The sequence below is a fragment of the Trichechus manatus genome, unplaced genomic scaffold, assembly GCF_000243295.1.
Source record: "Trichechus manatus latirostris isolate Lorelei unplaced genomic scaffold, TriManLat1.0 scaffold00038, whole genome shotgun sequence".
Classification (NCBI taxonomy): domain Eukaryota; kingdom Metazoa; phylum Chordata; class Mammalia; order Sirenia; family Trichechidae; genus Trichechus; species Trichechus manatus.
In genome coordinates, this window is record NW_004443974.1 from 13,219,822 (window position 1) to 13,246,059 (window position 26,238).

The window sequence follows — 26,238 nt, forward strand, 5'->3', positions numbered from 1 at the left end:
GACCAGGGAGGCTTGCGCTAGACTGACATGAGGGCCCTGGGGCAGGAGTTTTGGGTGAGGAGGAAAGGCATTGTGTCTGATCTTGACCTTGGTCTTAGTGATGAAACCTGAGTTGGTCTTGGGTACCTCCTCTGGAACAGACCAGAGTCTGTCCTTCCTCTCTCCCTGGGGACTCTGACCTCAAGTGGCCTCCGGGCTGAGCTGAGACTCCCTCCCTCCTCTTTCTCTTTCATGGGATTTCTGATAGGGAGGCTGAGCAGCTGAGCTTTGTAACCCCCTTTGTAACCCCCCTTTGTGTCTCCTTAGTGGAGATCTTCCCCTCCTGTTTGGTCTCTTAACCTCCCCACCAATCCCCACCACCTCACCCTACCACCACCTCAGCCTTGGAGCCACCCAATGCCCAGAGCACAAGGGTTGGATCTGGATCTGGTTAGCCTTTGGAAAAAACAGCAATGTGGAAATCACCGCCCACCTACTTCCCAAAGCCTGAGCAGAATGAACAAATAGTGGGAAGCAGATACATGCCTCCCATATCCCTCTTCTTAAGCTGCACTCCCCTTAAAACACAATGGTAGTCCTTTCTCTGATTACAACAGCAATTTTGAAACGTGGGAAAGCTCAGAAAATAAAATGAAAATGTTCTCACTTTCCACCACCCGGAAGACTTCCTGCTATCATTTGGTGAACAATTAACATAGTAGGCACTGTACCATGCTCTATGCCAAGCTGTTTATCTACAGTAAAGCATTGGTTTTATTCAACCCTCATAGGAGGTACCTCTGTTATCCCAAATTACAGATGGGGGAAGTAAGGCCTAGATGTGCTCAAGGTTTCACATAATGCCTGACTTACCCTCCTCTGTGAGCCTTTCTCTGGGTAGGGAAGGGCATTCTGAGGGGAGTTGCCCTCTATGCCTGGCTGGCGCAGCCTGAAGTGACACTGTAGCCAAGCATGTGACAGGTGCCTATTTGTTGGGTGATTTTATCAGAAGGGAGTGTGACAGCCAGGAATGCACCCTGCCTCAGGTGGCCCTTGTCTCAACTGTATTTCTATCATGATTCCTCTTCAGCCTGCCCCTCTCACCTAGCCTAACCCAGCTGAGCCTCTTCTCCACCATCCACAGGAGCCAGGAAGAGCACGAGGAGGGCACCCCTCCCAGCCCTCCGGAAGCCTGGACAGCCTGGACAAAGCAGCAACTCCCAGTGCTGTGGCCCAGAAAACACTACCTGATTTGGGGCCAAGTCATTCTGCAGACAGTCTGTCCCTTTGCCATCATTTTGGGGAAGGCCAGTGGCTATTTTCCAGAAACTGCAGCAGGCAGAGCGTGGCCCTGTCAGCTGCCCAGGAAGACTGGCTGGGGGGAGGGTGGGCATGCTTGTGCTGTTCTGCCCTCCAGACTCGCCTGTGCCAGCCCACTTGAGACACCAAACATCTCGGGCCTCGGCGTGGGGAGCTTCTCACTCATTCTTAAGTCCCAGGCCCCCACTTTCTAGCCCCTTTCTCTTTCTGGGTGAGATACCCCTCGTCTTCTACCCTGTCCTCTGAGCTGCACACTGATCCCTAAGTTCCCCTCCTCCCAGGGCTGAGAGTTTCAGGATATCAGAGCTGGGAGGGGCCTGGACAGTTCTCTGGAGGACCTCCTCACCTTTGGAATGAAGAGCTGTTACCAAAAGCAATGGGTTCGCTGCTAGTACTCTAGTTAAGAATAACTAAGAGTCAAGCGGCATTAAAGCAAGGCATAGCTTATTAGTCATGGCAAGTAAGGAGAGGAGGGAGGATCCTCCCTGGAAGCACTCTCTCTGAACAAAGGGCTGGGAGTGCCCTTTTATACCACACGGGAAAGGGGATGTCATACATATCCATTAACTTCATGTATATTCAAAAAGGTATCACAGTGGAATTCTGGCACAGAAGTGGCTGATGGACTTCTCGCTTCAGAAATCGGCTCAGTCACCTCTTGATGATGAATGTCCCATGATTTTGGTTTCTAGGCAGCACTTATGGGATGAGGTCATCTGCCTGTCAACTTGGTCTCTTACCACGCATGCCCAGGATTTTAGTTCTAATTGGCTAGTATGAAGGCCAGTTACAGGGACAGATTAGGCAGAAGCAAATGGCATTCACACCATTCTTCTCGACAAAATTTTTAATGGACATAACTTGTCGTTTAAGGCCTTTTCTGTCTCTAACTGGTCTCAGAGCCACTCAGGGCCTGGTCTCCTTAGACCCACCCTGTGTCCCCACCTACATGTTGGTACCTCCTTTGAGGTGAGGCTCATCAAAGGTCTCAGGCAGTGGTGGCTCTGGGATTGGGACTCAGGTGTACTTCTGCCAGCCCAGCTTCACTGCCCCAACGCTCTCAGAACACAATTTCTGGGCACCTGGTAAGTAGCAAGGAGTGGTTTCTGGAAAGAAGCTGGGAGGGAGCCATTAAAAACCATGGAGGTTGGAGAGGGCTAATCCTCGATTAGCTGTAGGGGAAGGGCCCAGGGTATGGAGCTGGAGTCAAGGCAAAGGTCACTGCCTCATCCAAGAGCTAAGTGAGAGAGAGTGGGAGGGCTGGGGCTCAGCCTAGAGAGATCCCAGGGAGGTCTGTGTGTGTTCGAGAGACACAGGTGGTGGGATTGGGTTTTCTCAGGATAGGGAAGGGTTAAGTCCTCCTGGGCCTTCCAGACTTCATCCAGCCTCTCCTCCTGAAAGTTCTCCTTTCCAGCAATTGGGCACACATCGCCCAGAACCATCCAGAGCCATTCCTAGACCCTGTGTTATCCCCATGGCCTGCCTGAGCCTTCACAGCTCCAGAACGTAGGGGTCTGCAAAGTGGGAGACTGGGTCAGGTAAGTGTGGGGGGGTCTGGACCTTGAGTCATCCCAGGAACTCAGTTCCACCTCCTGTCATTTTAAGGCAGAGAAAAATGGGGCCCAGAGGGGTCAATCCAAACCACCACCCCTAGCTTCTGCACACACAGTCCTAGGCATCCAGATCACAGGAGCCTGGGTGGGATGGTGTGTGTGTGTGTGTGTGACCAAAACTTGAATAAAGCGTGGTGTGTATCTGTGTGTGTGTGTGTGTGTGTGTGTCTGTGTGTGTGTGTCTGTGTGTGTGTGTGTGTCTGTGACCTAAACGAGAATGAAGCATAGTGTGTGTGTGACCAAAACGAGAATAAAGCATGGTGTGTGTGTGCGTGTACCCAGCCTGGCCCTGGCCACGCAAACGGGGCAGGGCCTGTGAGGAGCCCACCACCTCCTGGAGCCAAGTTAGGGCGCCCTCTCAGGTCCCCCTTCCGACAAACACCACGGTTTAACCCATGGGAGTTAGAGCCATATAGACTTAAAAAATAAGACCCTTGTTAGTTTGTTCCTGATTACAAGAGAAAAATACATAAAAATACAGAAAAGCTCAGAGAAGAAAGTGAAAATCACCCATAAATTCCTATGCCGGGAGACTTGTTAATGTTTTGGTATTCAGTCCTGTACTCTTGTTAAAGTAAATCACAGTATTTACCGTTTAGTGAGTGCTTCCCATATGTCTTATAAAGGAGGTACTATATTATCCCCAGAATTCCTGAGTGGTGCAAATGGTTAAGCACTCCACTACTAACGGAAAGGTTGGCGGTTCAGATCCACCTAGAGGTGACTGGAGGCCTGGTGGTGCAGTGGTTAAGCGTTTGGCTGCTAACCAAAAGGTCAGCAGTTAGAATCCACCAGCTACTCCTTGGAAACCCTATGGGGCAGCTCTACTCTATCCTATAGGGTCGCTATGAGTCAGAATCAACTCGGTGGCAATGGATTTGGGGGTTTTTTGTTTTTAGAGGTACCTGGTGATCTGCTTCCGAAAGGTGACAGCCTTGAAAACCCTGTGGAGCACAGTTCTACTCTGACACACACAGGGTCACTATGAGTTGGAATCAACTCGACAGCAATTAACATCAACAGCACTAGCAAGGTGCCTGGGTGGTGCAAGCAGTTTGCACTTGACAACTTGAACCCATCCAGCAGCATCGCGGAAAAAGGCCTGGTGATCTGGTTCTGTAAAGATTATAGTCAAGAAAACCCTAGGGGGCAGTTCTACTCTGCAGCACGTGGGGTTACCATGAGTCAGAATTGAGTCAATGGCAACTGTTTATTGGTTTTGTTTTGTTTTTTGGTTTATGTTATCCCCATTTGACAGCCTGAGAGTCAGAGAGGGGAAGCAATTGCCCAAGTTCCCACAGGGAGTAAATATATCAGTTTGTAGCCGGCTAATTTTCATTTCACAGTATATCAGGAACATAACTCTATGCCAGTGAATATTTTTTCTACAGCATGATTCCTATCAGCCAAGTTGTGTTCCATTGTAAATAAAGGATAATTTGTTTAATCCCCTCGTGTTGAGCATTTAGGTTGTTTTCAATTTATTGCTCTCATTAAACAACGCTCAGTCACCCTTATAGTTATATCTTTGCTTCCCTATTTGCTAACCCCCAAAGGAAGAATTCCTAGCAGTGTGTTTACTGGATCAAAGGTATGCACACTTTGCTACGGATGGCCCAATTCCCAAGGAGGCAATTTTCGGCTTCATATTGATATGAGGATTACGTTCCCAACTTGCAAACCTGCCCAGAGACAGGAGGGCTGTAGTGGATGGTGGTGAATGTTCTAATACTTGGTGCGTGGAAGCCAGACCTGGGCATCCATGTAGGGGTGCATTGGGGCAGGGGTTGTGATTGGAAATCAGACACTTCGCGGTGGGCTCAAGAGGTGACTTCTAATATCCCTGTTAAGGCTATGACTTTATAATTCTCTGCAAGAAAACATGCAGATACTCTTTCTCTTCTTATCTCTCTCTTAGTAGCCTCAGCATATGAGGACTAGAGACAAAGCAGAATAAGCCATTCAGCTTTAACTCCCCTACTCACTGTCCACTGCACTCGGGATAAAGCCCAATGCCTTGTCTGCACCTACAAAGACCTCTGCCACCCTCCTGCCTCCTCTCCTGCCCCTGCCCTCACTCCGAGCTCCCTCCTCATGTTCTGTCTCCACTCAGGGGCTTCACGCACTCTGTTCCCACTGTCTGCAATGCTCTGCCCCATCTCTTCACCTGCTGACACCCATTATCCTGCAGCTCCCCTTTTTAAATGCCACTTCCTCAGAGCTGCTGAGATCCCTCCCTTCCCCACATCTGGTTTACATTAAGTCCTTCTACCATTTGTTCTTTTGTTGTTGTTGAGAATATACAGAGCAAAACATACACCAATTCAACCATTTCTACATGTACAATTCGGTGACATTGATTACTTTCTTCAAGTTGTGCCACCATTCCCACCCTCCTTTTCTGAGTTGTTCTTCCTCCATTCAGAAACTCGCTGCCCCCTAAGCTTCCTATCTAATCTTTCAAGTTGCTGTTGTCACTTTTATCCCATATAGATAATTCTTAAAAGACCATAATGCTCAAGGCAGACATCTGTTACTAGTTAAGCTAAACTACTGTTTGGTTTTTAGAAGACATCAGGGATAATTTTGGTTTAAAGTTTAAAGATTATCTCTGGGCAAAGGTTTCAGGGGTTCATCTAGCCTCCATGGCTCCAGAAAGTCTGGATTCCATAAGAATTTGAAATTCTGTTGTGTATTTCCCCTCTTTTGATCAGGATTATTCTCTAGAATCTTTCATCAAAATGTTCAGTAATGGTAGTCAGGCACCATAAAGTTCTTCTTGTCTCATGGCAAAGGAGTACCATTTATTTATTTATTTTTATTGTTGTACTTTAAGTGAAAGTTTACAATTCAAGTTAGTCTCTCATACAAAAATTTATACATACATTGTTATGTGACCTTAGTTGCTCTCCCTATACTGTGACAACACACTCCTCTTTTCCACCCCTGATTTCCCATCTCCATTCAACCAGGTCCTGACCCTCTCTGCCTTCTCATCACATGTCCGGACAGGAGCTGCCCATTTAGTCTCATGAATCTACTTGAGCTAAGAGGGCACACTCTTCACGAGTATCATTTTATATCCCCTAGTCCAGTCTAATCTTTGTCTGAAGAATTGGCCTCCAGAATGGGTTTAGTGCTGGGTTGACAGAGAGTCCGGGGGCCATGCTTTCTGGCGTTCTTCCAGTCTGTGTAAGACCATTAATTCTGGTCTTTTTACTAGAATTTGAGTTTTGCACCCTACTTTTTTCCTGCTCCATCAGGGACTCTCTGTTGTGTTCCATGTCAGGGCAGTCATTGGTGGTAGCTACGCACCATCTTCTGGTCCCAGGCTGATGGAGTCTCTGTTTTATGTGGCCCTTTCTGTCTCTTGGGCTAAGAGTTCCCCTGTGTCTTTGGTGTTTTTCATTCTGCTTTGCTCCAGGTGGGTTGGGACCAATTGATGCATCTTAGATGGCCACTCACTAGCTTTAAGACTCCAGATGCCACTCACCAAAGTGGGATGAGGAACACTTTCTTAATAAACTTTGTTAAGCCAGCTGACCTAGATGTCCCCTGAAACCATGGTCCCTAGAGCCCTGCCCCTGCTACTCTGTCCCTCAAAGTGTTTGGTTGTATTCAGGAAACTTCTTATCTTTGGTTTAGTCCAGTTGTGCTGACTTCCCCTGTAGTGTGTGCTGTCCTTCCCTTCACCTAAGATAATTCTTGTGTACTGGCTAGTTAGTGAATACCCCTCTCCCTCCCTCCCTACCCTCATAACCATCAAAGAATGTTTTCTTCTGTGTTTAACACCTTTCTTGAGTTCTTATAATAGTGGTCGTATACAATATTTGTCGTTTTGCGACTGACTAAATTCACTCAGCATAATGCCTTCCACATTCCTCTGTGTTATGTTTCACGGATTCATCATTGTTCTTTATCGTTGCATGGTATTCCATTGTGTGAAGGAGTACCATTTATTATTATTATGATTATTGTGTTTTAGGTGAAAGTTTACATAGCAAATTAGGTTCCATGACATTGATTACAATTTTTACAATGTGTCAGCATTCTCATTATTTCCATTCTTGTTTGTTCTAGCTTGTTGATCTAGCTTCCCTTCCCCTCCTTGCCTTCTCAGTTTTGCTTCTGGGTAAATGTTGACCATTTGGTCTCATATAGTTGACTGTTTAAGGGAGCACATTACTCATGGGTGATACTATTTATTTTATAAGCCAGTTTATTATTTGGCTGAAAGGTGACCTCCAGAAATAGCTTCAGTTCCAAGTTTAAAGGTTTTCTCAGGGCAATCATCTCGGGCATTCCTCTGGTCTCTATCGGTCGAGTAGGTCTGGCTTTTTTTAGGAATTTGAATTTCGTTCTACATTTTTCTCCCATTCTATCTGGGACCTGCTATTGTGTCCCTGGTCAGAATGGTCAGATGTGGTAGTCAGGCACCATCTAGTTCTTCTGGGCTCAAGTTAGAAGAGCCTGTGGTGCGTGTGGGCTGTTAGTCTTATGGACTAGTTTCTTCTTTGAGCCTTTGATTTGCTTCATTCTCTTTTACTCTACGTGAGTAGAAACAAATAGTTGTATCTTAAGGGGCTGCTCGCAAGTTTTTTAGACCCCAGATGCTACTCACCAAACTAGGATGTAGAACATTATCTGTGTGAACTCTGTTGTGCCAATTGACTAAGTTGTCCCTGGAGATTATGGTCCTATGCCTTTTAACCCAGTAAACCAATCCCATGAGTTGGTTGGATATGTCTAGGAAGCCTCCGAAACTGTGCCCCCGATGTGTTTTGTTATATATGTGGGTATACATAGAGCACACACAAATGTGTATATACATATGGCTACAGACACACATATACATGCACATGCATTTACTCGCATATGCCTTCTTATACACATACATGCATACATATCTACCTACATAACCACACAGATATTTTTGTTTGTTATTACAAAATTGTATCTGCTCTAGCATTTACCAAAACTGACCCTATTTCTTGTGTATATACCATCTGTTCTTGAAGCCCCCTCCCTTCCCTACCGTGCACTCAGCACATTTTATGATGGTATGATTTTTGCATGATGACTTATTTAATATCTGTCTCCTTCACTAGACTGTAAGTTCTGTGAGGGCAGGGATCATGGCTGTCTTGCTCATTACTGTGTCTTCAGCTCCTAAAACTGATGCTCCATCAACATTAGTTGAATAAATAACTGAGGTTGAATTCCCGTGTGACTGAAGCCCATGGGAGAGGAAGAGCAGAAATACCTCTCTTTCCTGCTTCCTTCATTCAAGCAGCCATATTGATTGATCATTCTTGGGTGCCAGATGCCATGCCAGTGTTGGGGACAGAGCGATGAACAAGATATTTACAGCTGCTGGTTTGGGGGAGGGGTCAAACCAGTTGTCTTAAGGAGGCTTTGAGGGCAGGAATCTGAGTCTCATTCCTGCCTACAGTTCCAGGAGGATGGATTCCTGGTTCTGGAAGGATTCCTGTCTGCAGACGAGTGTGTGACCATGCAGGAAAGGATTGGCAAGATAGCCGCCAAGATGGACGTCCCTCTCCACTGCCGCACAGTATTTCCCCCCAAGGAAAGAGGGGCAGTTCTGAGGCCAGGTAGGTGCCGGGGCAAACGAAGACAGGATCTGGTGTTCGATGGGGGTTCTCAGCCCCCAGCCAGAATACCCTCCTGGAAAGGAAGACCCCAAGACCCACAGGCTCTTTCGGATAACAGACTGGGGTCTGAGGTGTCTGTGTGCCAGGCACCATGAATGTATAACGTAGGTATTATTTGTCCCCATTTGACAGGTGGGGAAAAGGAGGCTCAGGTTGGTGAGCCTTGCCCTAAGCGGCACGGTTAGTAATTGATAGAGGTAGGATTTGAACCCAGATCTGCCTGATACAAGTACTGTACTTCTGCTGTACTTCCTCATTAGTTCTCCTACCACAAAGAGTCAGGTTGCTGAACCAGAATGAGCCAAGTGATTCTAATGGGCCCACCTGTGTAAGTCTTCTCCCCCAATGGCACTAGACTCTGCTTATTTCCCTCCAGTTTGAGATGAATACATTGAAACTCAACGGGGGATCTCCCACTGAGTTCTTGTAACCCTTTGTGCTATGATCTGACTTGATGAGCCTGATTGTGGCAGTGCAGCCAAGGAGAAGCACTGGTGCAGGCACACCAGTGGGGCTCACGCACACTCAAGCCACAGAATTCCTGCCCTCTGGTGGGCATGGAGGGTATTACAGTGGCCAGAAGCCTTGCATCCCAGAGAACAGGGACTTGAACTACATGGATAAAGAGTTACAAAAAGACAGTTTCCTCTAAGTAGCTCATCTAATTTAGCCAATGCCTACCTTCCAGGTGGGGAAAGATGAGATGGGAGGTCCTGCGGCAAGAGACAGTCACCCAAGGGCTCAAGGAAGTGAGGGGGCCGAATCTTGTGCCCTCCACCCTGCTGAGAATATTCCAGAAATCAGAGGGTGGGTAGGTGGATGAAGGATAGGAGAGGAAAGTGTGTATATCTTAATTTATAACGCTCAACACTGACATATTGTGCAAGACTGAAATGGGTACTAAAAAAATAATAATTGCTAGGGGTCCAGTCTAGCTCTCCTTTCCAGGTTAGCTCCACATTTCACTCTTTGAGTTATTTATAACTCTGCAAGATGTGTGAAACTGATAATAATGCATATGATATTGTCCGTGGAAATGGATATGAATGGTGTCATATTTTTGGTGACAAGTATTGCCCTGTGGAGTGGCTGATTTTTTATCTAATTGTAAATTCATTTTAGCATTCCTTATTGCCTATATACATGTGATCTTGGAATTCTTCTTTGAAGCAGCTGTAACATCTCACTGGTTCCCTTGCTAACTGCAAGTTAATTAACAAGTTAAATGAAATCTTTGACACATGTATAGCATCATCATCTTTAATATTATTATCAATTATGCTCTCCAGACTTATCTTCCTCACCCTCCTCTGGTGCAGAGGAGCTAAGAATATTGAAAATAGCTTTTAGCTTTCAGTGGAAAGGCTTTGAAAGGGGCCAGGCAGGAAATCGAGTTGAGTCATGTAGGCTGAGTCTGAAAGCAGATGCACACATGAGGGAGTGGTGGGCCTGTGGCCACCTGGGGAACCCAGGTAGGGGGGCTGGTACTACTCAGCTCCAGTTACATCACCACATCGGAGTGTACGCACAGTCTGCATTTGTAAAATGCTTCCCACTGAGGAGGAGGATATATGATAAGAGGTCAAGGGTGGTCAAGGAAAATATGGGACATCTTCCTGGAACATCATTTGCATGTGATGTTAAGAAATTTAAAACATTATATTAAAATAACAAGGATATCTTAGTTAGAGGTTTAGGATCATGATTTCACAGGACTTTGCAGTTAATTGACCTAATAACGTGTTTAGTGCTTCTGTTCTACTTCCTAGCTTCTTGTGTAGTACCTGGGATCATAAAACCTTGCAAGCAGCCAACCAAGGTACACTAAAAGAAAAACCTATTGCTGTCGAGTCGATTCCAACTCATAGTGACCCTATAGGACAGAGTAGAACTGCCCCATAGGGTTTCCAAGGAGCAGCTAGTAGATTCGAACTAATGACCTTTTGGTTAGTAGTCAAGCTCTTAACCACTGTGCAACCAGGGCTCCACAAGGTACAATAGTCTCTATTCTCCCGGAGCAACAGAGGAAGAGGAGAGCCAGAAACAGGAGGAGGATATAGAATGTGTAGCTAATTGCCTCCATGAACAATTGCCCCCTTTGTCATGAGACCAGAAGAATTGGATGGTTCCTGGCTACTATTACTGAACACTTTGATCAGTGATTCTGTAGAAGAATCCTGATCAAAAGGGGTGAAATGCCAACAGAATTTCAATTTCTCATGGACTGAAGGCTTTCTGGAGCCATGAGGCTAGATGAACCCCTGAAACTATTGCCCTGAGATAATCTTTAAACTTTAAACCAGAAATATCCCCTATAGTGTTCTTAAGACCAAAAAATAGTTTAGCTTAACTAGTAACAAATGTCTCCCTTGAGCATTATGCTCTTTTAAGAATTATCTATATGGGATCAAAGTGACAACAGCAACTTGAAAGATTAGATAGGAAGCTTAAGGGGCAATGAGTTAATGTTAATGGAGGAGGAACAACTCAAAAGGAGGGTGAGAGTGGTTGCACAACTAGAAGAATGTAATCAATGTCACTGAACTGTTCATGTAGAAATGGTTGAATTGGTGTATATTTTGCTGTGTATATTCTCAACAACAACAAAATCAATTTTAAAAATTAACAAGGATACATTGTTTTAAAAATTTTTTTTATTGTGGTAAAAATATGCAAACAAAACATTTGCCAATTCAAGTTTCTCCATGTAGAATTCAGTGACATTGATAATGTTCTCCATGTGCAATCATTTCAAGGATAGGTTATTAAGAAAACAGGAAAGGATTAGTAATAGTTTATATTTATTGAGCATTTAGCCATGCCCTCACTAAATGTTTTGTACATAATAATGATAATGGAAGCCAATACTCACATGGTATTTATCACATTCCTAGGACTACGCTAGAGATTTATATGTATTTGTTAACAACACCCTATAAGATCAGTACCATTAATACCATCTGTATTTTATGGATGAAACTAAGCCCAGAGAAGTCCAGTAATGTGGTTATGGTCACACAGCTAGTCAGTGTCAGAGCTGGGATTTAAGCCCAACTATTACGGAGCCCTGGTGGTGCAATGGTTGAGTGCTTGGCTGCTGACTGAGAGGTTAGTGGTTCAAACCCACCCAGCTGCTCCGTGGTTGTCACTATCAGTCGAAATCGACTCCACAGCACCTCACAACAACAATTCTAGCTCCAGAGTCTGCTCCAACTGCTGTGAGATTCAGCCTCTGGCTGAAGCCCTCAACAGTTTGGGGGAGGTGAGTTCTATTATTATTCCCATTTTACAGATGAGAAAACCAAGGCCTGGAGAGGTAAAGTGAGTAGCCCAAGGCTACCCAGGAACCAGGCCTGTTTGATTCTAGCACCTGTTTTCTTAATCTCAACACTATCAAGTAGAGCATAAGAGTCGCATGACTTATTAAAAGGTTTGCAAGAAATTCCATGCTTGTAGCGTCAGGCTGTACTTCCAGGCATTTGGGGTTCCAATTCACTGTCCTGTCCTTCAGTGGCCAATTTTGGGAAGCACGGAAGGGGTTCTGTAGCCCGGTGGGGTGGGAAGTGTCTGAATCCTCCCTCCCTCTTTACCAGGCCCAGCTCTGACACCTGGTGTTCTCTCAGCCCCTCTGATGCCTCCTCTCCACAGGGTGGCACAGACTATTTCTTGAGCAGCGGCAACAAGATTTGATTCTTCTTTAAGAAAGATGTTTTTGACAAGGAATGTTCGGAGCTGGGGCCCTAGTGGTGTGGGAGAGCCAGGGTGAGGGCGGGCTGGACTTAGGTATCTGTCCCCCAGGGCTGGAAGGGCGCTGAAGTCAGCTGCCCACGGGAGGATGGACTCTGGATCTTCTTCTGCCTTGACCTGTTCCTTATGCCACAGGCAATTTCCTGGTCCCTCCAGAGAAGTCCATCAACAAAATTGGCCATGGTAAGCAGGGTGTGGGAGGGCAGGAAAAAAATGAGGAAATTGAAGCCTGAAGAGATTAGGGGTCTTGCCCAAAAACCACAGTAAGCTAGTGGCCGGGCAACTGGTATTCCTGGTTGCAGACTCCCCCTGGCCCTGCTCTTCATCTTTTGATGCCAATCATTTGATGGCTGGTCAAGGTGCTGTCACCACACCACTGGGAAAAGGGGTCTCATCAAGTTCCTCCCCAGTGCAGATGGGCACATGCAAGCCCTTCAACTCTCTGCTGCCCAGTCCGGGGATGATCCACACTCCACGAATGGGGGCCTCCTAGGTCCTTGGTACAACTGCTTCCTGGAGCCTCCTCAGGGGGCACCTGGCATACTGACATGGTTCCATTCAATTATGCTCAAAACCAAGCCAGGAAACCCTCACTTTGTGAAATAACAATAATGATGGCAAATAGTGATAATGAGTGACTGTTCTGTGCCAGGCCCTGGGCTATAGCGGTACATGTGTTAGCCCACTGAGAGTCCTCCCAGCAGCCCTGGGAGGCAGGGCTATTCTGCTGGTCCCCATTTTACAGACGAGGAGACTGAGGCTTACAAAAGGGGAATGGAGATTGTTACCAAGTGATGGGCCCCTTGGAGCCCTTTGTCCTCCATGAGGAATGGGGAGTCAGGCCTGGAGGGAGGTTCCCAAATGGCAGGAAGGTCAAGAGTAAGGTCATGGGTGAGATGAGGCCTGGGGTGGGATGAGGCATCTGTGGGACCTGTTAAACTTGGTTATAAACAAACAGAAAGTTTAACGCACACCAAATAGGTGAGAATGTCAAAATGAGGCCTGAGTCTGGGTGCCCCAAACAAGGCACGGGAGCTGGGGTCTGGCCACATAATCCTCTTCTGTCCATGCAGCTCTGCACGCCCTTGACCCGGTCTTCAAGTCTGTTACATACTCCCCCAAGATACAGGTGAGCAGAGGATGGGGCAAAGGCCAGGTGGGTGGGCCAGATGGGCATGTGGGCAGGCCAGCAGCGTGACGTCTGCCCCCTTCCAGGCCTTGGGCAGGAGTCTTGGCCTCCAGATGCCTGTAGTGGTACAAAGTATGTATATCTTCAAGGTGAGCTCTCTGTCTCCCCACACCTTAGCCCTTGCTCACACCAAGCCCCTCCTTACAATGGGCCAAAAGCTGCTTCCCTGAGGAACTGAGGAATTATTATTTACTCAGCACAGCCCATATAAAATTGATCTCCTCTGGCATTTAGTTGGTGCTCAGTTAAGACTTGGTGGTAGGAGGGAAGGGGCTCCCCAGAACTCTTTCTTTGCTTATTTGCCTATCAAAATGCTCTGCTCCCAGCTTTTAAGGCCCAGCTCAGTGCCACCCCCAAGAAGCTTTCCAGATTCCCTGAGAAGAAAAGGCGTCTTAGCCTGGGGGTGAAAAGCATAATCGCTGGCCTCATCTGCGCCTCTCCTTCTAGCCCTCGTTTCATTCTGCGCTGTGCTCTTAGGCTTGCGCATGCTGACTCCTGCTTAGACTGGGAGCTCCCTGTCGCACAGGGTGCTTTTCTCTTTGCTTCCCCCAAAGCCTGGCACATGCTAAGTGCTCAATATCTGGGTGTTGGGGTGGAATCCTTGGAGGTTAACACCTGGAGTCAGGGCCGGAACATCCTACAAGACTCAGCCAGCGCCTGCACTTCCCACACTCCCGCTGTCTCCTATCCTCACCAGGCTCTGCTTCTTTCTTTCAGCAACCTCACTTTGGTGGTGAAGGTAAGCTGAGAGCAGGCTGTGGGGCCCAGCAAAGGCCACAGGTGGGAGATCTGGGACATCAGTGGTTGTCAGCTCTTGGGAGGAAAGGAGAGCTACTGCTGAATGTAGGCAGGAGGCTGGACTAGGGCAGGAGGAGTTGGAGCCACCTTCTATTCCTTCCTAGAAAGTGGATTGGGAGGGAGCCTTGGAGCCCTTGGCACAGTTGTTCCTGACCCTGGTAGCAACCCTTGTTTGTTAAAAATGCAGATTCCTGACACCTGTCTCCTGAGATTTTGATTCAGTAGAGCTACACAGGCCTGGAAATCTGTATTTTTAGCAAATTTCCTGGGAACTGATTCAGCATAGCAGTTACTGATCTAGGTCCAACTCCCACCAGATGCACAGATGCCCTTTACAGCCTATACTTCTGTTTAAGTACCTCTGGTGACAGGGAGCTCGCTTCCTCATAGGAAGCCCTTTCTTCCCTTGCATGAGCCCAAGTCTACCTCCTTGTGACCACCCCCTCCTCCCTGCCATTCAGCCCAAGGGCAGTCCTCTGGAGAAATGACCACCCCCTCCCTGAGCCTTCTCTGTCCAAGACCAGTAACCCCAATTCCTTCAGCCATTCCTCCGTAAAGGCTGTGGAGTCCCCACTATTAGATGCCTTCCTGTGGATGCCATCCAGATTGTCAAAGTCCCTCTTAAAGTCTAGTGCTCAGAAAGACACACAATTTCCCAGGCAGGAAGGAGGTGAGGCTCGCACCTCCGTTACTTTGTTCCTGCCGACTTTGCTGTCTTTGTTCAGAGGTTCTCCATGCTGCCTGGCCCCAGCATCACTGGGGCAGATATTTAAAAATACGGATGGTTATTCATAGTCATCCCCACTTTGCACCCAACTTCCCAATCTTATCCCACCTGGTGACCATCTGGTGGCTGGAGGCTGCTTGTCCCTGGTTAAGAACAATAGCTTTAGCTACTTGGCTGAAATTAACAGATCGTAGCTACTTTTTAGCAAGCAAAGTCAGGCCCTGTACTATGCATCCTTCATAAATCATTTCATGGAGTCTTGCAGCAACTGCAAGACTTAGGTTATTGCTTCAGCCACTTCACAGTTTGGGAGATCAAAGCTTTCAGACGTGAAATCGCTTGCCCAAAAGTCTCAGACCAGGAGGGGCAAGATTCTAACTCCTCATGGGAGGGTCGGATTTGGAGGGCTCCTGGAGGGCTCCAGGAGGACTGAGGGTGGGGAAGGAATGGGACCAAGGTAAGGTGGGGCCGGCCAAAGGGGTAGGGTCTCACCCCCAGGCCAGCTTGCCACAGTCACCCCTCATCAGGATGCCACCTACTTGTACATGGAGCCCCTGGGCCTGCTGCTGGGTGTGTGGATCCCGCTAGAGGTTGCCACGCTGGAGAACGGCTACCTGTGGTTCATCCCTGCCTCCCATACCAGTGAGGATACCTGTCTCTGCCTGCCCACCTATATCCTCCTTGGCCCCATGGAGAGGGACCTCGAGAAAAGAAGGGCTAACGGCTCCAACTTGGCCCTTAGGTGGAGTGTCAAGAAGGATGGTCCAGGATCCTGCTGGCTCGGCGCTTGGCACCGGCTGCATTGTGTCAAATCCAGCCTGGGAGAACAGCCTCTTTGTGCCCACACCTGTGCAGAGAGGTAGGCAGGCTTCAGAGGGCAGCGAAGGAGGGGGCTGGGGCCATGCACATGGGTCCCTAGTCGTTCTGACCACCAGCACTGAAGAGGCTCCCCACAGGATCATCTGAGGCCTGTGAAGTTACAGAATGAAGAAGGTTGGGGCTGTATCGGCATTTAGCAGTGTGGTTAATAGCAAGGTCTCCGGATGGGGCTCAAATTCAGACTCTGCTACTTACGGGCTGACTCTTTGGGCAAATGACTGAACCTCTCTGAGCCTCAGTTTCCACCAGTGCAGAGTAGAGAAGGAGCACGGGTGGTGCTCAGCTGCTAACTGAAAGGTTGGCGGTTCAAACCCACCAGCGGCTCCGTGGGAGAAAAGACATGGTAATCTGCTCCTGTAAAGATTACAACCTATGAAACCCTATGGGGCAGTTCTATTGTCCTATAAGGTTGCTATGAGTTGGAATCGACTCGATGGCACACAACAACAACAGAGTGGGTAAGCAAGTGAGATGCGGTGTACAAGGTGTTTACACCAAACTTGCGTGGCACACAGCAAGCACTCAACAAATGCAGGCTATTCGTCCACGCTTTTCCTTTTAGAAGAAAGAAAACTGAGGTCCAACTCAGCATTCACTGGCTGAGGTCATAGCTGATCGGCACAGTATGGAGAGCTTCTGCCCCGTTCTGCAAACACCACAGAAGGGGATGCTCTTCTTAAGGCTTGGCAGGGGCACAGGCCACAGCTGAAGGGACTTGATCCCAGGGGAACCCACCTCTAAACAGCAGAACATCTGACCCTGGAGCAGGCTGCAGAGGCTGATCAATTAGGGACAGGAATGGGGATAGATGGGAGGGAAGCAGAACTGCTTGAGGGAGGAGGGCCCGTGTCCCTTCCTGCCCAGGGAAGGGAGAGTGCGAGCTGGTGTTCTCCCAGGCCCAGGGAAGGGACATGACCTGCTTGGTTCTCTCCAGGGGCCCTCGTCCTACTCCATGGACAAGTGGTGCACAAGAGTGAGCAGAACCTTTCTGACCGCTCACGCCACACCTACACTTTCCACCTCATGGAGGCTTCTGGCACCATCTGGAGCCCGGAGAACTGGTAGGGAAGGGTGCGTGTGGGTGCCCTGATGGTTCCCTGAGGAGGTACAAGAGGCTGGGAGCAGTAAGACCCACCTCTCGAGGTCATCTCCTTTGTCCTCTGCAGGCTCCAGCCAACAGCTGAGCTGCCCTTTCCTCCACTGTACACCTGATGGTCCTCAGCAGGACTGGGACACTGCCCCTCCCAGGGAGCTTGCAAACACTGAGAGCAGGCAAGCTGCCTCACCTGACCTCCCGGCTGCAATGGCGAAGTTGCCTCTCTCCTGCGCTTTCCTCTGCTAGTGTCTGTGCCTGGAGCCCAGGAGGCAGCAGCAGGAGCTGGATGGGAGGCGTTCCCAAGATTTTCACTCCCTACCTCCTCCCTGCCCCAGCATACCCTCCTCCTTGAGGTAGTCTGGTGGCATGGAAGTACTCTGGCAACCTCTCTGCTGGCTTCTCCTCTTCTGTCCTCTGAGGTGCAACTCTGATTTGTACCGTATGAGACACCGAATGAAAACAACTTCCACATGTAGCTTCTTGGTCCTTTTGTCCCAATCAGCCCTGATCTCAAGATGAGCTTGGGAATGAATGCTTAGCAGGTATCCAGATGTGGGAACAACTGCCAAATCCAAACCCTGCTTAGCTGGGAGGTCCCTAAAACCTAGGTCTGCCCCACAGGTCGTACACTGGGGCCACAGGCTGGATCCACTGCGGATGTGTTTTGTTTCGGCTTCAGTGTTTTAAAAATACTTTTTAAAATTGGGAGATGTCACATAAAAATCTAGGCTTTTAAGCTTCCCTTGAATGAGCAGAAGGTCGACAACACAGGGCCCACATTCTAGCATGGCTACTGCTGGCTGGAGCTGCCTCTTTAGAGGCACATGTGCTTTCGGGTCCAGCATGGTTCCCACTTCCCCATCCTTATTCATCTGTTACCTGCCTGACCTTAGTGGGTGAGTATGTGACCCTGATTTAGTGTACCCCACACTCTATACATGGACTAACCAAGGCCCAGAGGAGAAAGCCCTTTCCCAAGACCACCCAGGGAGTCAGTGGGGGCAAAGCTGATGCTGCTTCCTTTGGCAAGCAGTCGGAGGGTAGCCTGAAGGAAGTGACAGATTTCGTAAGTTTCCTTTGTGCCCCAAAGGAATGTCTCAGTACTCTCCTCTGGGGGAAAGGACTTGGCAGTTATTCTCAGGCAGAAGTGCAAGCTTCCCCAGAGCCGGTCCTGGCTGTGCTCCTGTCTTTTGGCCTCGTTGGACCAAAGTTCTCACCTCTTTCTGCTATGCCTTCCCATGCCATATTGGATGTTCAGCTTTATGAAATGTGCTGTGCTGTCTTTCCGCTGACAGGAAACTTTCATCCATTCAGCAAACGTCGACTGAGTTCCTGCTACATGCCAGGCTCTGTGCTGGCATTGGGGTATGCGGTGGGACACAACAAGGCTGCAGCGTAGGCCTCTTGCTCAGGCAGAGTTCCAGAGTAGAGCCATTTTGAACTCCCAGGAAACTCCTCCAGCCCCTGGGGACCTGTCCTGGGCTCTAATGTGTTGCCAAAGGTAGACACAAAGACAAGTTTGACGTGAATAGAGTGTGAGAGGGTCTCAGGAGGGACCCCTTGACAAGATCCTGTGCTGTCCAGCCCAGCAGCACCACTCAGCCAGGCAGCAGAGGCCTTGGAGGCGGGCGTCGGGGAGGAGGTTGGCTGAAACAGGACATCAGCCCGGGACCTGATCCTCTTCTTCATGCATGCAACAAGCCCATCCTACCTCTCCCTTTCCCTTCTTCCTATCCCAAATGGGAGAAACCACATGCACTCAGCTATTTCCCACTTGAGTTTTCCTCCTCCAAATGCAATGGGAGTAAAGGTCACTCCGGCCTCCAAGTACAACTGATAAAACCCCCTTGGCTTGCATGGCTTTTTTGCTATGATGAGACTGGTTTAGGTAATAACGACCCTTTCCCTTACTGACTGCTCATTGTGCCCTAGACACTTGACACACCTCATCTCACTGGATCCTCACAACACCCCTATGAGGCGCATGCTGTTATTAATTATTCCCATCTTGCAGACGGGAGAATTGGGGCCACAGTTAGTAAGTGGTGCAGCCAAAGATTCTAACCAGGTTAGTTTGATACCAGAACCTGAAGCATTAACCACTATGCTCTACTGCCTCCCTCCAGTGTCCACTCCGGTCCCCTCTGAGGATGGGAAGGTGCAGGGGTGCAGGGGCTCCACAGCACACTCAAGTTCTTTGAGTTATTGCACTATCCTTTAAGCTTTTTTAAAAAAAAAAAAAAAAATTAGCAAAACTAAAACCAAGAGAGCTTTGATTTTTCTTTTAAATCTGAACCAACCTAAAAATCAAATTTTCTTTTCACCCCTTGGCTCTTCATACCCAAGTGGCTGGCTGCTGTGGGGGTCATTCGCCCTCCCCATGTTCCTGTTTCCTCCATCACTGCTGCTGCACAGCGACTAGGCCATCAGCAATATCAGGAGTTAGGCAAAAGGAGATTGTCTATCTGCATAGTGTACGCTTCTAGGAGGACCCCAAAATCCAAGCATAACTGTAGTTTAGGTCCACTTCACTGTGAAAGATTAAGATCAGAACTACAGAAATGATCTGGGCAAATATAGACGTCATGGTCCCGTCAAAAGTATTTTTAGTTCCAGGCCAGCGGATCTCTCCCATGATGCTGCCAAAGACGGAGGCCACAGTATCGCCTACACCCATGGCAAGCACACCAGCATATGGGACTAGGGCCCTAGCTCCCGCAACGCTACACTTCTGCATACAGGGTCTGCGGACCAGCCAAACGGGAAGAGACAAGCCCAGGAGGAGGCAGATGACTGCCCTGCTGTCTCGCTCATCCACGAAAAGGGACAGGAGGCTCCGCAGAGTGTGGCCCAGGGTCTTTATGTGGAAGTAGCGCACATACTCCAGGAAGATGAAGACTACCAGGCACACGGTGGCAGCCACGTAGAGCAGTGGCCGGTCAAAGATGATACCTAGGATGTAGGTCTACCACAATGAAGTGGAAATACTTCCGGGTGATGGTGGGGGCCTGGTGCTTCTTGGACTCAGAAGATGACCGCTTAGCATTCTGGTACAGCACTACCAGGCAGGCCAAGGTGGCCAGCAAAGACCAGCAGGCTAGGAGGTAGATGCGGGTGTCAGTCTGGAAGAGGAACTGAAGGAGCCAGAGCAAGGGGTTTCTGTGGATAAGTTGGTGCAGCCAGAGCAGGACCACACCCAGGCCCAGCACACAGGTCATGAGGTGGAAGAAGATGGAGGAGGCCCAGGTACCTGAGTCCATGAAGACAAAGAGGGTGCTGAAGAAGATGACCATGAGCACCATCCCTACCACCACCACCACTAAGAAGTCCACCGGGTCCCCCTGGCTTTCCACCACAGTCAGAGAGCGCTTGATGAGCTGGTTGAGCACGAAGCTGATGCCACCTAATACCAGCACCGCCTCTCCAAGGGTGAAGCAGTGGGGCAGCAGGTACAGCAGGATCATGTTGAGGTACACGAAGATCAGCAGGACCTCAAGGACCTCGATCACCTCACCCACACTCAGCGAGTGCTTCATGCTGTAAATGATGCCTCCTCCAGCCAAGCCCGAGATGACACAAGTGTGATGCCCAGTGCCAACACTGATAAGAGGGCCACTGCCATTCCAGTGGCTGCCGCGACAATGGCAAAGCGTTCAAAGTGGGGGTTCCCTGCAGCCTGGCACTTCCTTCATGACCAGTCCCAGCAAAGGCATGACCATGGAGGCAGGCTGTAGTACACTGTTAGCGGACATTCGGAACTGGAAGACGGCGCTTCCCTGCTGGAGCTGCCAGTCCCATTTGTACTGGACGAATAACGCCTGCGCTGCGCACCAGGAGTATTAGACCCACATGGTCGAGTGAATGCTCAGCACCATGGCGAACACCCCTGCCGCCTCTGCCAGCACCAACCCGCTCAGCGGAGCTCCCGCCCCCATGGTCGGAGAAGCGCTATCTCGGGTCACGTCTCTATGCTTGAAGCCCCGGGAAAGCCGGGGTGACTAGGGGCGACTTGGACTCTTGACTCCTCAGCACCGCCAAGCAGAGGTCAACAGCTTCACCCAGCCAGGAACCTTCTCCCTCCGTTCTGCAGCTGCGAGGGAAGCTCCACTGCAGTTCACTGTCTGCGGCCTGAAAGCTGGAGCCCCTCACCCTCCACTGCCTCTAATTTACGGCATAGACTTCGTCACTGGGGCGCCTTCCTCACGGTGCAACCACTCTTGCGGAGGTTCCTCGCTTCCTCGGCATCGCCATCTTGGCCCCGCCTCATACCGAGGTCACGTGACGGAAGCAACGCCCCCACGCGTCTCCTACTAGGTGAGCGGACACATAGGCGACGGGTTTGTGGGTGCGGCTGGGGCGCGCGCCCGGGAGGATGGCGGTAGCCGCCGGCGAGCCGTGTGTGAGGTGCTGAGCTGGCCGAGTTATCGTGGTTCGCTCTGAGGCTCGGGCTCGAAAGGAGGCAGAGGCGAGGCGAGAATTGAAGCAGGATGTGGCGGCGGTGACAGAGTGAAGCCTGGTTGGGTACATGGCGGCGAGACGGGAGGCGTTTACGTCCAAACGGTTCCTGCGCGCGGGGATCTGAAGGGACTTCTGCGAGAGGCTGGCAGGTTCCTCACCTCATCCTTCAGTGGTGGGCCTCCCGTCTCCTCATCCAAGTCCCTTTCTCTTCTTCCCCTGTCCCCACCGGTGTGTCCCTTGGCGCCCCACTCGCCCTTTCTCGTCTGGTCGTGACGCTACCTTGTGGCGCGATGGGGCGCTTCACGGTCACCTGGAGAATCCTCTCCCTCCGGTCCGACATCCTCGCCGCAGCCTCCCAGTCACCTGTCCCGGGCCTTCCCTGCTTCTCCCCATGTGCTCTCTTGTTGCACGGAGCCTCGTCCTTGTAGTTTCTGCTCTCTGTCACCGCTCAGCCTTTAATTCACGCATCTATTCGTTGTTGTTTTTTTTTTTTTTTAAATGCATGGATTCAGTCAACCGGTACGTTCAAATCTTCCCAGAGATTCCAGGCACAGTGCTAGGCTCTGGGGACAAGAAGATGAAATAATAAAATGAATGATAACAGCTCTCAGTATAGAGGGCTTGCTAGCGCCAGACACTGGTGAGGCGCTGTTGAATTCTCATAACTTTGTGAGGCACCTTTTATTTTACAGATGAGTCAGAAGTCCAACTCAGCTAGCTAAGTGGTAAAGTGAGCATTGAAATCCGAGTCTGTTCGACTCCAAAGCTGTAAGGAAACCATCACACCCCTATCTTCCACATTACACCTTGAAGTGGTATCTTCCATTCTACTCCCTACCACCTTCCTTGGTAAAATTAATTATGTCATTTATTATTCCCTGTGCCAACAATGTTTTCCCCACTTTTTTGTCGTGTTGACCGTTCTATCGCCAGTACTCAGGAATAGCATGTAATAAGCCGTTAGTATTAATTACAAATATTGTCCATTTTCTCTCACATCACTTCCTTCACCTGCCAGCTGGAAGTGAGATTTTGACCTCTGGAATTTCCACTGGACTACATCTATGCCTTGTGAGGACCAGTTTGCTTTTTTCTGCCCTGTCGTTTCAGGCCAACCATTGTACAGGACAGCATTGTGGCCACTGTGCCCTCCTTTTCTTAGGCCTATTTCATAGTCATTGTGGAGTTTGGGTAAATGTTTGACCTCTGTAGGGTAAAACATGTTCTTTAATGAAAGGGATCATGAAGAAGAAAGCATTGGTTTACCTGAAAGATGCTTTGATCATCCTGGGAATCCTACCAAACATATCCTAAGAAGGAGGAAAGGACATTAGAATTCCTAGACACTGCTTTGCTCATGGCTTGTATTAGGAGAGTGATTTTTCTTCTTGTGCCAGAAGTCGTATAAAGTAGCAGTTGGGATTATACTGAGCAGCAGTCCCATGTTTGAAATGCCTGGAGGTCTGGACTAAGAGAAAAGTCTATTCCTGATGCCTCAGATTTGCAGATGACCTCAGTCACCTTAGCATTTTGAGCCTGTCTCTCCAAGTGCAAATCCTTTCCAGAGTCATTTTTTTTTTTTTAAGTAGGAAAAATCATTGTGCATGTTAATAGAAGCTGGCACTAGTAAAAAAAATGGAATACTACTCTTAAATCAGTCTTTTGGGACGGTCACTCAGGGATTGGCAGGAAGTCACTTTGAATATTGGGATTTTTCTTATAACTCTTGTGTTCTTCAGTTAATGTGTTTGTATAAGTCTGAATAGTGTGGGTGTGCTAAAAAAAATAGAACTCCAATTTGAAAAGCTTTTGCTGCTAAGCTTAAATCTCAGTTCACACAAGAGAGTTAGAGTTAGAGCGTCCATGGGAAGTGGCAGCTTTTATTTATTATCTCTGTGTGGAATATAACTATTTCTCAAAAGACCTATCTCATCAGGGTAGCTTCCTGTGTCTCAGCTTCCTGTTAAAAGGACTGAATTGTAGAAGCTATTATTTCTAACTCCCAGTAGCTTTCACTCAAAGCCTTCCAACCAGATGGATCGCTAAAGAAGATAATTTTCAGTCTACATTAACTTCAGCTCTTGCAGGAATGGAGTTACACGTTGTTTGCTGGAACATTGGACTGGAAATAGTAAAGTTTTTAAAACTTTACATTTGAATTTGAGGCAAGTTATTTAATTTCTGTGCCTTAGTTTCTCCCCCAGATACTTAGCTCGAAGGAGTATTGTGTAACTAAATGAGAGACATTAGCACATATTTATTTTCTTGATAATATATCTAGAAGATACTTCCCTGAGTCTTTGGATGGACATTACAGTTCTAAGTTTCAGTCAAACCTTTAGGTCCCGATTCAGTATGAGGACTTTTGTCAGTCACTGAATCGGTTCCCATTGATCCCTTTCCCAGTGATCCCTTTCTTCTCTGACTTTTCTGTTCTCTGTGGTTATGTTTCTTTGTAGTCTGTTAGTATCATGCCCTTGAGTACTTTCTTCCTTTTTGCTGATTATGTAATGTGAATGTAATGTCCTTTGCCATTCTCATCACTTAAGCTTATGAGCATCATAAAGGTCTTAGATTTATTTGTATCCCCATTATTCCTAGGCCAATGAGTATGCAGGAATCGAGGAACTAGTAAGACTTATTTCCATAGATTCCCTTCCTGATAAATTCTACCATTTTCTCCTTTATTCTGCCTTCTCTTGGCACTTCTGCATATGTTGTTTTTCTTAATTTTTCTGTTCCAATTAGATTGCAAGCCTAAAAGGGACCCATTTCATTCCTTTTCTTTCACATTTATTCATTCAAATATCTGTGCGAAAAAAAAAAAAAAAACAAATATCTGTGCCAGCCACTGTGTTAAGGGTATGGTCTGCCATTGTCGAACAGACCGCTTCACCTCAGTTGGCATCTTTGCTTGCTGGCAGGATGAATTCTTGGGTGCAGCCTGAAGCAGTGAAATGTAATAGTTAAGCTCTGGAGTCATGCAAACCACCTGGATTCAAGCCTTGGCTCCATTATAGTATATTAACTGTGTGACAGACAAGTAACCACTTTTAAGCCTTAGTTTCTTGATAAGCTAATGGGATAACAACAATATTTGCCTCATAAATGAGCTGTCAGTATTCAGTAAGACAGTGTATCTGACATATTATGAGCTATTGTTTGTTCATTGGTATAATTCTCGCCTTCCGTGCGAGAGACATGGGTTCCGTTCCTTGCCAGTGCACCTCTTATGCAACCACCACCCTCTGTTAGTGGAGGCTTGTGTGTTGCTATGACGATGAACCTGTTTCAGCAGAACTTCTAGACTAAGATGGACTAGGAAGAAAGCCTGGTGATCTACTTCTGAAAATGAGCCAGTGAAAATCCTGTGGATCACATTGGTCTGATCCGACAGTTGATCATGGGGATGGTGCAAGACCAGGCAGCGTGTTGTTCTGTTGTATGTGTGGCCACCACAAATTGGGCGCCAACTCGACGGCAGCTAACAACAAGTGACATAATTGCACAATAAATATTTACTATTATTGTTACTAAAAACTCATTTTCCATAAGCATTATTTTTAGATACCTTGAAACAAAAAGACCATCACATGACATAGTTTCACCAATAAGAATTTAGTTTCTTTTTTTTTCTTTTGACTATTAAATATAAAGTTGCTGCTTTACTCCAGGATAGTGGTTTAGAGTCTTATTTAGTAGCAGAATCTTTTTCTCAAAATAAAACCCCAAACTAATATATCAAACAGATAAAAGGCAGAGAGAGTCTATAGACTAAGTCTTTTGTTTGCTCCTCTGAGGCTGATTGATGACCTGGAGCAGTGGTGCTATAGGAACTCATTTGGGATGTAGATTCCAGTGCCCCCACCTTCAAGAAAGAGTAGCTCTAGGTGGTGACCATGGTTCTGCAGTGTTCATGCATTGTCCACCTCCTGATTTTTTGTAGGTGGTCTGAGAAGTATATTTTGAGAAGCACTCTTGTTGTATTATTATTATTAATTATGCTTTTATATTGTACAAATGTTGGTGTAACAAATACCCACAGCTTGAATTTGAGAAGACAAGGAATTCTGGATCCTGGCAGCTGGTTCTTGAATGTGGGTAGTGGTCTTCTCAGCATCTTCTCAGTTTTTTCTGGGAATCACTACTAGCTATCTAGTTACAGGTCTAAGTTCTGAAAGCAAATGCTGGTAAATTAAAGCTTATCAATTCCCAGGCTTTTTGAAATTGGAAGATGGATGATCAAGAGAGAGAGTGACTTAGCTTAGGCATACAAAACCTTCAATCGGTGATAAATCTCTTTCCATTAATTTTGATGTACTGTTAGCCACAGTATTAGTGTCTAATCAGTTTTGTGCAACTGGAAGCTATCCTTGGTAAAGTAAAAATGTATTTCATTGTAAATAAAGCCTTTTCGTTTTGGCTAATCCAGATTTATCAGACAAATAAGTTAGATAATTATTCCCTTTACAGGAGTTATTCTTGCTTTAAAAAATTTTGCCGGAGTTCTGCAAAGTGGCGCTCTAGGCAGAAGCATGATGCTGTCCCTCCACAGCTAAGATCCGAAAAACTAAGCCTAACAGAGAATCCAACAATCCTGAAACCCTAAAACATCAAATGAAGAGAGAAAGAACTCAGCCAAGCACCAAATGGAGTCAGAAAACTGACAGAGAATGGAGAGCGAGGAGAGATTCATGCAGAGGTCCCCTACCAGCTAACACAGCATGGATCTGCCATCTTGGACTCCTATCGGAGACCAG

At 47.7% G+C, this 26,238-nt stretch overlaps 3 pseudogenes; 2 read left to right on the top strand and 1 right to left on the bottom strand.

Moving 5' to 3' along the window:
- The first annotated feature begins 2,773 nt into the window (after positions 1-2,773).
- LOC101357119 (phytanoyl-CoA dioxygenase domain-containing protein 1-like) lies at positions 2,774-17,136 on the top strand (annotated as a pseudogene).
- A 2,096-nt stretch (positions 17,137-19,232) lies between these two features.
- Positions 19,233-21,547, bottom strand: LOC101343502 (dolichol kinase-like; annotated as a pseudogene).
- A 221-nt stretch (positions 21,548-21,768) lies between these two features.
- Positions 21,769-26,238, top strand: part of LOC111820439 (volume-regulated anion channel subunit LRRC8A pseudogene) — a 24,451-nt pseudogene continuing 19,981 nt past the window's right edge.